Source organism: Panthera pardus, unplaced genomic scaffold, assembly GCF_024362965.1.
Source record: "Panthera pardus isolate Hobbes unplaced genomic scaffold, ASM2436296v1 HiC_scaffold_6, whole genome shotgun sequence".
Taxonomy (NCBI): domain Eukaryota; kingdom Metazoa; phylum Chordata; class Mammalia; order Carnivora; family Felidae; genus Panthera; species Panthera pardus.
Window position 1 is genome coordinate 127,452,726 of NW_026526991.1, and position 5,008 is coordinate 127,457,733.

Sequence of the window (5,008 nt, forward strand, 5' to 3'; positions counted from 1 at the left end):
CGCGCATGCGCCCCACGTCGCATCCCGACGCGCAGGAGGTTGCGGGAGTCGCTGGGGGAGGTGGGCGGGGCGCGTACGCGGTTCGGGTTCGGGTTCGGGCGCTCCTCCTGGTTAAGCTGCCAGCCTCCTTCGACGGCGCGGGCTAACTCCTAATTGAGGAGTGCGCAACGTCAGGCCTTCCCACGGTTTTTCGTGCTTTCACATGACCACTGCTTGCATGTTGTGCAAAATCCAAAACGTAGAGCGGAGCTGTATGGTGCAGGGTAGGTTTACCTTCGGTGCCTGTTCTTCGGCCACCTGAGTCCCAGTAACCATTGTTTTCTTCCACGCTACACCCCTAGATAAAGGTTTTCTTTTTGACTGCATGTTGGGATCGCTTGGAGACGTTTTGGTTTTTGGTGCCACTCGCTGAGATTGGTTTATTTGGTATGGGGGTGTGACCCGAGCATTGGAATTTTTTAGAGCTCCCCAGGTGATTCTAGTATGCAGGAAGGAGTTTGAAACCACCAGTCTCCATCTGTGCTTCGCACACTTGATTGGCATAGGAATCCTCTGGGGAGCTTGTTAAAATGCAGATTCAAATTAGGTCGGTCTGGGCTGGGACATGAGGTTCTGTCCTCTCTAATAAGCTCCCAGGTAGTCTGCGCACAGCTTGGTTGAAAGGCTGTAGGACTCGAGGTTCTCTGAATTGGATGACTAAGAACTCTTAACCGGTCCCCCGTCCCCCCCTTCCATCTTCCATTCTTCACACCGCATCCATGGTGATTACTCTAAACAATCTAACGCAGCGGGCAAGATACCTGAGTGGCTCAGTCCGGTAACCATTGGACTTGGCTCAGGTCATGATTTCATGGTTTGTGGGTTAGAGCTCGTATAGGGCCCTACGCTGGCGGTGTGGAGCCTGCTTCGGATTCTCTCTTTCCCTCTCTCTCTGTCCCTCTCCCACATGTGCTTTCTCTCTGTCAAAAATGAAATAAACAATCTAATGCAGAAATCTTAGAAGAGTCAATTGGGAAAACAGGAAGAAAGTCGTTTGACATCGACCAAGGATTTTTAAAAGAAATTTGTCTTAAATTATAAAAATATTTCAAAGCATCATGTATAACTTTGAACTACTGTAAACATAGAACATTAAAGAAATTAATGTATTTGATTCCGTTCTGAAACACTGTCTAGCCATCTAATCAGGTGTTTATGAAGCCTTTAGTATCATGGGGTAAGCAAAAAAGCAACAACCAGAAACCTATAAAAGTTTCAACTAGGTAAAAATATATAGGAAGATAAATATAAAATCTCTGGGGAGTGATTTCCTTTTTGATTTATCGTTTTTCACATATTTAACCATTTTCTACAACGAGCATCTTATTACCTTGATAAGGAATAAAAGATCCTATCCAGCCCTATAACATGGAAGCCCCTTTGCCATGGTGGTTCCTGTCTGCTTCTCAAGCCGCACTGCTCATCACTCCTGCCTATATTAGTTTGTGACCTCCTCAAATATTCCTTGTCCCCAGGACTTCGATTCTGCTCTTGATGCTAGAAAATGCCTCCTTTCCTCCATCTTTGCTAGATTTACTCCTAGAGACCCTTTAAGTCTTAGATACAGCCACATTGCCTGCCTTCCTTCCCTCCCCAAGTGTATTCACTGCCTGTCCTGTGTGTTTTTACAACACCCCAGGAGCATCCATCCTGACTCAGTTTCTTTCTTGGTTTTCTTGACCTCTCTTCACTCCCATTTTTGGCTCCCGTTAACTAACCTAAACTGCTAGGGTTGCTCAGGGCTTGGCCCCAAGACCTCTCTTAGGTTCTCTCCCTAAGTGACTACCTCGGTTCCCATGGATTTATATACCATCTTTATACTTAAGATTCTCAGCTGTTTGTCTCCAGCCTTGACCTCTTCCCTGAACTCCAGATTTGAATATCCACAGTGCCTAGCTGACATATCCTCTGAGGTTTTGCACAAACATCTCAAATTGAACACGCTCGTAAAAAGGCCCTTGATTTTTGCTTCCAGACCTGATCCTTTCTACTGCAGGCCCCCCAAACTTTCTCAATACACTGGCACTATGATTGACTCAGGGGTCCGAGAAGGAAATCTAGGTGTCATCTTGATTTACCCTCTCCTCATTCCATAATTTCATTAGCAAGTCCTGTCAATGCGATGTCCAAAATACACATTGATTCTGCCCCTTTTCTCCATCGCTGCTATGACTTTAGTACAGGCTGTCATTCCTACCTGCAGTCCTGCAAAAGATTGACTACCTGGTTTAACTTCTACTGTTGCTTCCCCTGTAATCCTTTTTCCATACAGCTGGAAGAGTGACCTTAAGGTCATGAAGCAGAACATGTCCTCCTGCTCTAAATACTGCCCAGTGTACCTAGAATAAAATCCAAACCTTAAATAGCTTACCAAGCCTTAAGTGACTGGAACGCTGCCACCCTAACCTTACTTTGTGCCACTCTCACTGTTCTCTAGGACTTTTTCCACCCACGAAGAAATCTTTTATGGTGCATCTCCTATGTGCCAGGCACCGAAAGAAATAGGTAAGAAAGAAAGACTCTGTCTTCATAGAATTTATATCCTAGTGGGAGAAGCAGATAATAAGTAAGTATCTTAAGGCAACTCTAAATTACTTTCTAGAGGACAAGCTCTTGTCTCTCTTCACATGGCTACCTTCTTATCGCTTGGGTCTTAACTTCTTCCACTTCTTCAGAGGCCTCTCCTGGTTGCCCTATCTAGAGCAGTTAACTCTTGCCTTCCATTCTCTCCTATGCACTAAATGCACTTCCCACATTTTATAGTTACCTTGTCTGGTTTTGGATCTTGATCAATTTCAGATCCAAATTTATAGAATGCATTAGACTTTTTTGTAAATCATGTTTCCTTTATTTTTTCGTCTTCAATCCCACTAACTGCAGGGGACAGATAGACCTTTTCTATTCAAGAGGTACCACCATGTCTACTGTTTTAGGAACAGCTCTTCAGGGGCCTAGTAAGTTCAAAACGTCTCATAATAACAGCACAATGTTACCTGCCTTCTTTACTCTCCTCTCACAAGTATATAGTGAAGTTTCTCAGAGGATACACAACTCAGATACTGCAATAGACTCAATGAAGAAACAGAGGATCTTCTCAAGGCGACATCAAAGAGATTTGAAAAAACATAGGGCACCTGGGTGGCACCTGGGTCAGTTAAACGTTTGACTCTTGATTTTGGCTCAGGTCATGATCTTGTGAGATGGAGCCCCGTGTTGGGGCTCCACATAAGATTCTCTCCCCCTCTTCCTCTGCCCCTCCCACATGCAAGCAAGAAAACCTCCACACTTGGCCCTTCATCTTTTGTAAAAGTTATCTTTCATAAAAATGTTACTTACGTTAACATGTAATTTTTATTTAAAAATGATTATTTTAAAATCTCTACGTTTTAACTTCCATATGGTAAATATAACTAAAACTACACATATGTAAATCCAATGTAAATAGAAGCTCTTTACGTTCTCAATAATTTTTAAGAGTGTAGAAGAGTTGAGACTAAAAAGTTTGAGGATCTTGGTAAATTCTGGCTATAAATGGAGAGGGAAACCAAAAGCCAGAGGCCTACATCCGTGTTCTCAAGGAAAACAGACAGAATTATGCCAACCCCCCTGTCTTTTTTCATGAAGACCACTGCAAACATAGTATCTGGAGACCCATGGGCTGTCTTCTGTTTCATTTGAATGTTCTTCAAGAGGCAGAAAATAGAATGGACAGTGGAAAATGTGAATTTAAATGAAATAATGCACATAAAGTGTTTAGAATAAGAAGCAGTCAAGAAAAATTAAGTTTACCAAAAAAGCATTATGAATAGGAGTTCAAAATTCACATTCACTGTGAGACCTTGGATAAATTATTTTAACTTCTCTGAATCTTTTCCCACATGTAGAACACAGAAATAATAGAGGCAATATTGCTCTGTGCATTTTGCAACTACTCAGGGAGTTATGGTGAGGTCACAATTAAAAAATGAGATAATGGGGGCGCCTGGGTGGCTCAGTTGGTTAAGTGGCCAACTTCAGCTCAGGTCATGATCCCGCGGTCCGTGAGTTCGAGCCCGGGTCGGGGTCTATGCTGACAGCTCCGAGCCTGGAGCCTGTTTCAGATTCTGTGTCTCCCTCTCTCTGACCCTCCCCCGTTCATGCTCTGTCTCTGTCTCAAAAATAAATAAACGCTAAAAAAATTAAAAAATGAGATAATGAATTAAAGCAGACAATGGTATTGTTTGTGACGTGGTTACTCACTGTTATTTTAGAAATCCTGACATTTTACCACACTTTGTTTTGTGCTGATCCTTTTTTATTTTAATCCTTAAAAATTCCGACATATAAAAGCTTTCAGTTTGTGATGAAGTATGTTGTGTCCTCTCAAGACTTTCACAGTATTATATATTGGCATTTATTTCTATTTGTATACTTGGCTCTGTCCTTTAGACAATATCAGACACGTAGATAGGCAAAATTATAATTTGACATAACCTCTTGCTTTACTGGTAAAAGTGCTCATGTTTTTAAATATAGTGATACTGGTAAGTGCGTGAAAAGATTATCAAGATGTTCATCAAAAATATCTTAATGGTTGTTACTCTGGGTTGTAGAATATAGGATGTTTTAGATTTTCTTCTTTTGCAATTTGAATTTTATAATGGATGTGTATCATTTTAGAGTTAGAAGAATGCTAAAGCTATTTTTACCTTGAAAAAGTAAAACACAAGAGAAGTTAATTGGCAGACCTTCCCTCACTCAGGAGAAAAACATCCTGTCACATGAGGATGCAAGGAAATTTGGAGTACATTCATTAGCCAGAGCACCGTTGGTGACAATTTCAAATCTTACATGTTTCGGGAAGAAAATCATGCAAAGCTGACTAATAAAGCCAGAAGCAGTGGTATTCCTTTCCTTTTTTATGTTTCTAAACAAACCATAAAATATGTAAAAGATGTACTTACTGGCCATTGTCCTATAGAATACAAAG